Consider the following 8205-nt stretch of genomic DNA (forward strand, 5'->3'; position numbering starts at 1 on the left):
CTTTCCCTCTCCTTTGGTCAAATTAAAATAAATAAAGTCAAATAAAAAGTAATTCTTTGGGGAAAAAAAGTCTGAGTCAGTAATTAAAATATTTTATTAATGTCTCATTTTAGACAGAATAAAATCATCATGATTTAAAAGTCATCATATAATTAGATTCATTCTGAAATCCACAGCTCCGATGATATTTTATGTTTCTCCTTTTTCCTCATTCTGTTCAAAACACACTAACCCCTTGTTGCTCTTAAATCATCCTAATTCTGTTCCTTACCTCATGGCTTTTGTATTTACTCTTCACAACCACATGGATTGCTCTACTATATGTTAGCTGAATGGAGAAATGCAACAGTCTAATTCTCCTCCTTTGTCAAGACCTGCTAGGCCAAAAGGGGAGAGACCCTCCCAGAATAGGAGCGATGGTGGATTTTGGAAAGAACAATCACAGAGACACAGAGACACACAAATAGAGAAAATGAAGATCAGAAGGACCGGATGTCTCTGATGGAGAATGCCCCGGCACTGACTGAGCCTTTCCCAGGTTTATTTTTTTTATAGGGTGGTGGGGGTAGGGGGGAGTGGAAGGTAAAGTTAGGTGTCTGCTATTATCAACTGCAGCTGGGGAGCAGCATGTGGCCTTTGGTCTAAATAAGCCCCACCTGGCCTTCTCTGGCTGAAATATTTACCTTTAACCTGTGCATGGGTGTGCAGCATAGAGAGAGCCTGTGCTCTACTCTTCTTTAAAGGTCACTATTATTTAGCTCAAATTTGACCACTCCTCAAATTTGACCACTCCCTACTCTCTTTCACTCCAATTTCTCCTTGCCTGCAACCTCTGCTTTCTGATTGCTCAGCATTCACTACAGAGGAAACTGCAATGATTCCCAATGCTCCAACTATTGCATCTCTAGGGGCTTTTCCACTTTTCCATCTTTAGCCATTTTTTAAAAGAATTATTTATTTAATTTTATTTATCCATTCATTTATTTTAATTTGTACAGAGAGGGAACACGAGAAAGCAAGCCACCAGGTCCAAGACTTGAACCATGCTTGGCCATGTGGGAGTGTCCAGCACCTTAACCACCATGTCACCTACTGGCCCTCTTTAGCTCTTTTCTTTTGAGGGCTCTACTGAACTCTGTAGTTGATTCTGTCTTTAAAATTTGATTTATGTGGGCCAGCAGATGGCGTAGTGGTTACATCACTGGACTCACATGGCCAACCAGTTTGAATCCTGGACATGTGTGTGCATACAAGCATGAGTGTGTGTGTGTGCCCAAGATCCCAAGAAGAAAGTGGAAGAGAAGGGATTATAGTGTGGTCATCCCCCAAGAGGGTGGTTCCTTACTTTCCTTCTCACAGTATGTTTCTCTCTCCAGTGAGTGCATGGGCCCTATGGCAAAAACCTCTGGAAAAAATTGATTTATAGGCTTGTTCCTAGGTTCTTTGGTCTACAAATTTACATACGTATACATATTTCTTAATAGTTTGTAACTTTAATACTTAAAAAACTTAAAATCTCTCCATCAACTACTAAAGCACTGTATGCCAATTATAAAACCAGTAACTGTTGGTTAAAAGAACAAATGAATAAATGAGTAAAAAAAATTTGGGTAGGGGCCAGTAGGTGGCACACTGATTAAGGTGCTGGATTCCCACGTGGCCTCGCACTCCAGGTGCGAGTGTGTCCAAAATCCCAAGTGTAGAATGGAGGAGAAAGGGGCACCATCAGAAGGTGTGATGGGATTACAGTGTGGCCATGATTTTTCATTTTTCCTCTCACTGTCTTTCTTCGATAAGCACACATGCTCAAGGGCAAAAACATTTTAAAAAAATCAAAAACTGAGTAAAATACTGAATCGACAAATAAAAATAAAAAATGAAAAATAGTGCAGGAAAAATGCCTCCTGGCACAGTGGTTAAGGCGCTGGACTCCCACATGGCCCACTACGGTTCGAGTCCTAGACCTGGTGGCTTAAAACACTCACCTGGCACATGTACATGTGTGCCAAAAATCCCTAGAGGAGAATAGAAGAGAAGGGATTGAGGCATCGCCATCAATCTCCCCCGGGTTGATTTCTTGCTTTCTGTGTCTCCATCTCTCCAGAGAGTGTGTGTGTCCTATAGCAAGCATCTCTCAAAAATCTCTCAAAAAAAGTATTAAAATTTTAAAGAAAAAAAAATGACACATATAAATCTAAATGCAAAAGAAGATAATGAACTGTGTGAAAGTTAGATACAAAATAAAGGTGGAAACTAGTCACTGAAGTGCAATAAAGGTTTTATAAGGGAATTTCAGGAAGTTCATGGAAAGAATGGAATTAAAGTAGAAGTTAATTTGATGCAAAATAGAAAACTAAAATCCATGCAGTTTTTGCAATGTAGTTCCTGTCAGCTTTTATTTTTATTTTTTATTTTTTAAGGTTTTTGCCCCAGAGTACATGTGGTCACTGGAGAGACAGAGAGAGGGAAAGTGAGGAATCAACTTCCAACCCCCACCAGGGTATGGCCATGCCACAGTACCTTGTCCTCCAGTCTCTTCTCAGGGTTTCAGGCATGCATGCACACATCCCTGGTCTAATTTTCAAGCCGCCAGGTCTGGGACTCAAACTACAGTCAGCCATGTAGGAGTCCAGTGCCTCAACCACTGTGCCACCTACTGGCATCTTCTCGAACTTTTTGAAGGTGCCTCATATCTCCCATATTGAAATGGGAGGAAAGCATGACAGAGAGAAGAGTGAAAAGTGGAGGTAGAAGTAGGGGCATCTGGAAATACTGGTGTAGAGGTCTTATTTTTCTCTATAGGTTTTGACCACTGACAAAAATGTCTCAGAAAACTTCTCATAGATGTTTCCTCAGCAAGCAACTAGATTACACCCTATCTAACTCTTATGTACCTGGAGGCAAGTCCTTGTCAACTTTTTGCCAACTATCCAAGGTTCTTTCTTTCCCTTGTTCCAATAAAAATAGTATGTCTGGCTTAGGAATCAAGAGTCCTGATTCTAAGAAAAAATGCAATTTTGTTACTGAAGGCCTAGAATTCAAAATCAAAGAGGGGAGTCCACTACGTGGAGAAGATGGAGTGTAAGCCTCCACTCCAGTGAAGCTACCCATTTTTAACTCTACAATCTCTCTGACTTTCATTCTCTTTGTGTGTCTGTCTGTCTCTGGTCAAATGAAATAAATGAATGAATAAATAAAATAAAATAAATTTTTGGAGAGTTTTTTTTTTTTTCTTTTTGCTATAGGGCACGTGTACTCGCCAGAGAGACAGAAAGCGAGAAATCACTCCCTAGGAGGGATGGCCATGCCACAATCCCTTCTCCTCCATTCTTCTCTCAGGATCTTGGACACGCATGCACACGCACCCGGCATGAGTTTAAGCCACCGGTTCCAGGACTTAAACCTCAGTTGTCCATAGGGGAGTTCAGCGACATAGCCATTAAGCTAACTGCTGGTCCCATAAATAATTATTTTTTAAAAATTCATCACAGATATATCTTTGCTTGGAACTATTCCATAAAATCTATAAGGGCCTACCAGGTGGCATGGTGGTTGGGGAGACTGGATCCCATATGTGGTTCAGTCATGGAACCAGTGGCTTGAAAAACACTTTAGACATCTGTACATGCATGCCCAAAATCCCAAAAGGAGAATAGATCATGGCATGGCCACTCCCCTGGGAGGTGCTTTCTTACTTTCCCTTTCTCTTTCTCTTTCTCCAGTGAACTCATGAACACTATAGCAAATTAAACAAACAAACGACAGCAAAGTATATGAAAAGAAAGAGGTTTATTGAAGAACCAGATAAGGGGAAATAACTGGAGAGAGAGAGGGGAGAGAAGATAGAAGGTTCATTGTAACCATAAAAGAAAAGTACAAGCATGAGACCAGTGCCATCAGTACAGAAGCAGGAGCAAAACAATCCAGGCAGAAGCAACAAAACAAACTAGAAGTATTGAAGAAATAAATGATCGATATTTGTAACAATATGGAAAAATATTATTGACAGTCATGTAATAATGTTTGCACATGTTGATGGATCATTAATACAAATGTAGAGAACTGAGTAAATTAATTAAAAGGATAATAAACTCAAAAAAATGAGACCTAGTTAGTATATTATTTGGCTCAGCTGTAATATTTCCATGAAATAATTATATAATTTCTGTATAGTTATTTTAAAACCATGTTGTAACCATGTTGAGGAAGAATGTGGAAAAAGCTAAGCTTCCATTCCACCACACAAGGGAGTGAGGGAAAAAGGACTACACTTGGTAATTCCACAAATAGTAAAATGAGAATCATTAGAAACATAGGGGTGAAAACTGAAAGCAGTGAGTGGAAGGTAACCACCTTTGGATGGAAGCTAATCAAGGCCTTGCTGTTTTTTAATTATAAACATCATATATCTATTTGAACCAATAATATTTAAATTTTGAAACAATATGCATTTAAAGATCCTTTTTTTTCCTTCTTTTTTTTTTCTTAGAGAGAATTTTGCTATTAGGGCACATGTACTCGCTGGAGAGACACAGACAGTGAGAAATCATCCCTCCAGGGAGATTAGCCACACTGCAATCCCTTCTCCTCCATTTTCTTTTCAAGATTTTGGGCCCATCTGCACATGCACCTAGGGTGAGTTTCAAGCCACCAGGTCTACAATCTGAACCATGGTTGACCACATGTGAGTCCAGTCCCTTATCCACTGTGCCACCTGCTGCCCCCCCCAAAAAAATCCTTCTTTTTTTTTAACAGAATTATTGGGACCAGCAGGTGGTGTGGTGGTGAAGAGTGCTAGACTCTCACATAGCCAACTGAGGTTCAAGTCCTGGACCTGGAGGCTTGCTTTCTCACTTTCCCTCTCTCTTTCTGGTCAAATTAAAATAAATAAATGGAATAAATAAAGTTCAATTAAATAATTCTTTTTTAAAAAGATTTTTTAAATTATTATTATTTAATTTGACCAGCAAGAGAGAGAGAGGGAGGAAAAGTGAGAAAGCAAGCTGCCAGTTTCAGATCTTGAACCATGGTGAGCCATATGGGAGTCCAGCATCTTAACCACCATGCCACCTGCTGGACCCCCAAAAATCCTTTTCTTAATAAACAGATTCTGCATATAACTTAAGAGGTTTTTTTTTGAAGAACAGGTTCATTTCTATACTACACAGTAATATAAATGGATTCTTTGTGAAAATTTTTAAAATTTTTATTTATTATTATTTTTAAATTTGCTATAAGGCACGTGTGCTCACAGGAGTGGGGGTGGGGGTGGCAGGAGAGAAAGTGAGAAAGCAAGCCACCAGATCCAGGACTTGAACTGCTGTAGGCCGTGTGGGAGTCCAATGCCCCAAACACCACATCACCTGCTGGACCTATAAAAATTATTTTTAAAACATCACTTTTATTAGAAGCATTATGATTCATTATGTGGAATTAAGTGATTTAATCTTTCTCATTTTGCTCATATGTTATTAACAAGATATTTAGGGTCTGTCTATGAGCTCTAAGAGTAAGATTCTCAAACAATTTATGCTCTAGAATGGTCCAACCTGTAAGCAGACATAACTAGACTGTAAATAAATGTGACTGGTTTCTGAACTGCCAAACCCTGACCGAGGATGATGAACACTCACAAAGAGGTCGATGTCAAATGCCTGGACGTACCACCATCACCTCTCAGCTTGTCTTAGAAGGAAATCCACCTGTGAAGATATTCATGACTTTGCAGATATGAGCACCCGTTCAAGCTCTCATCCTGACCCCATCACATCCCTGTAAGTAAAACTGATTCATTTAGTAAAGCAGTTCTCATTTTCCTTCCTATGCAGTTCTACTCCCTCAATATTCCACAAGGAAAAAGTGATTTACAGGAAAAAACCGAGAACACTTGTTGGCAATGAGATGGGGCAACTCTGGCACAGAGCTGGGCGGCTGGTGTGGAAGGAAATGATTGCCCGACCTCGGAAAGGATGCTCCTGCCCGTAAAGGTCAGGCTAAGGAAAGCCAAGGCTCTTACATATCAGGATGTGGAAGAAGCATCACCTCACCTGGACGATGGCTTTCGGACCTGCAGGAAATGCGCGATCCTTCTTAGGGCTCCTCTTCTGAAAAAGGTCAGGGTTCTGAGAAGACAGGCCTCGCAGGGAGAGCATGCTGCCTCACAGGCTGTCCTTGGCCCTACTTTCCCACGCTCCCATTCATTCATTCAACACAGTCCCTACTCACGCACACACGCACGCACGCGCACGTGGACAGGAATGGGCTGGAGATGGACAAATCCCGCCCCCTCTCTGACTCTAGGCTCCAGTGCGGCAGAATGGTCCCCGGGCCAGCTGCGATTGTCTGTAGATGCGGATACAAATGTCTCCTACCTCACGCTTTATTACTTCTGAATACTCACAAGTCCCCACTAGAGCTGGGAAGGAGGACTCTGGCCATACAGACAGCAAAAAAAATCCTCCTCCGTCAAGACCTTGAGCCAGACGCAACCTCATTGAGGCCCCAGATCAAAGGTCTGAAGGCGCAGCTTCTCTTAAGGCTGCCATCTCCCTGAAGCCGGGTATAAGTCACCCCAGATGCCCCGCACATGATCACTCTCCAAATAAAGACACAGCCTGCTGGGTGCTGATTCCCATCTGCAGAGACAGTGGGACAAATATAAAGGACACTTATCCGGCTCAAAGGTTTCCAGTCGGAAGGCCATGCTTACGCCCATTTGGGCCTAGCCGAAGGCACTCCCCGTGAGTGCACCTTTCTGTCCTGAGAGGGACTCGCACCTCTCCGAGGTAGGAATTTATGCCCGCAGGCGCCACAGAAAATGGTCTGGAAACGTCATCACCAAAGCTGAGCCGAAGGTACCGGTAGCATCTGCTCCTGCGCACCCACGCTGTTCGGATGACTGAACTACAATCTCCAGAAGCCTTTGAACTCGATTCCTCTCTTCCCGAAACAGCACCGCCCCTGCTCTAATTGCAAGTACTGGGATCATAGTGGCCAGCTAGGTGAACCGACACTGTGAACTGCGCTGATGTCTTCTAGCTCTTGGTCGCTATGAAACAGCTAATATTACTTAGTGACCACTGACAGTGTTATTTTTAGGCTGCCAATACCCTTGGCGCACTCACTCATTACCTTGTGGGAAATCAACATTACTCTGTTTAAGACTTGGAATCCCAGATCAGAAATGTGTAATGACCTCTAGCAAGTAGTAGAAAGTGTAGTATACAACAGAAGTGCAAGCAGGGTCTAAAAGAAATATTTGTACACCTGTGTTCATAGCAGTATCATTCATGATAGCTAACATGGGGAAACAACTCAAGTGTCAATTCTGGGATGAGTGGAGAAATTAAAACTGGTGTACATATATGTGGTACATTGAAATAGTATTCAGTAAAGAAAAGGAAGGAAAGAAATCTGCTACAACATGAATGAAACTGAGGACATGATGTTTAGTGAAATAAGCCAGTCACAAAAAGACAAACACTGTATGAGTCCACTTACATGAAGTACTTAAATTTGTCAAAATGTGGCCAGCAGGTCTTTTCCCCACTACACAAGATGGCAGGTGGAAAAGCTGCCAAGCAGGATACTAAGAAGAAGAAACCTGAAGCCATGAAGGCTGATGCCAGTGGCACGGTTAAAAAGGGTGATCTCAAGGCTAAAAAGCCCAAGGGGAAGCCCCATTGCAGCTGAAACCCCGTCCTAGTCCCAGGCAATGGCAGATACTCCCGGTCTGCCATGTATTTCAGGAAGGCCATGTACAAGAGGAAATACTCTGCCACTAAATCCAGGATCAAAAAGAAAAAGGAGAAGGTTCTTGCAGTTGTCACAAAACCAGTTGGTGGAGACAAGAATGGTGGTACCCGGGTGGTTAAGCTGTGCAAAATGCCTAGGTATTATCCTACTGAAGATGTGCCTCGAAAGCTGTTGAGCCACGGCAAAAACCCTTCAGTCAGCATGTGAGAAAGCTGCGAACCAGCACCACTCCTGGGACCATTCTGATCATCCGCACTGGATGCCACAGAGGCAAGAGAGTGGTTTTCCTGAAGCAGCTGAGCAGTGGCTTGCTACTTGTGACTGGACTGCTGGTTCTCAATTGAGTTCCACTGTATAGAACACACTAGAAATTTGTCATTTGCCATCTCCACAAAAACTGATATTAGCAAAGTAAAAATCCCAAAGCACCTTACCGATGCTTACTTCAAG

At 42.1% G+C, this 8205-nt stretch overlaps 1 protein-coding gene and 1 long non-coding RNA gene across 2 annotated transcripts in view; both read right to left on the minus strand.

The window, feature by feature from the left end:
* LOC102470672 (zinc finger protein 208) overlaps positions 1-8205 on the minus strand; it is a 223993-nt gene that overhangs the window by 27214 nt on the left and 188574 nt on the right.
* Positions 5337-6105, minus strand: LOC106736350 (uncharacterized). The gene is made up of 3 exons (XR_001371384.1): positions 6048-6105; positions 5634-5702; positions 5337-5372 (listed from the first exon to the last, which is right to left on the minus strand). It is a non-coding gene; the product is annotated as an uncharacterized LOC106736350 (long non-coding RNA).

This window comes from Tupaia chinensis, unplaced genomic scaffold (genome assembly GCF_000334495.1).
Source record: "Tupaia chinensis unplaced genomic scaffold, TupChi_1.0 Scaffold138910_1, whole genome shotgun sequence".
NCBI lineage: Eukaryota > Metazoa > Chordata > Mammalia > Scandentia > Tupaiidae > Tupaia > Tupaia belangeri.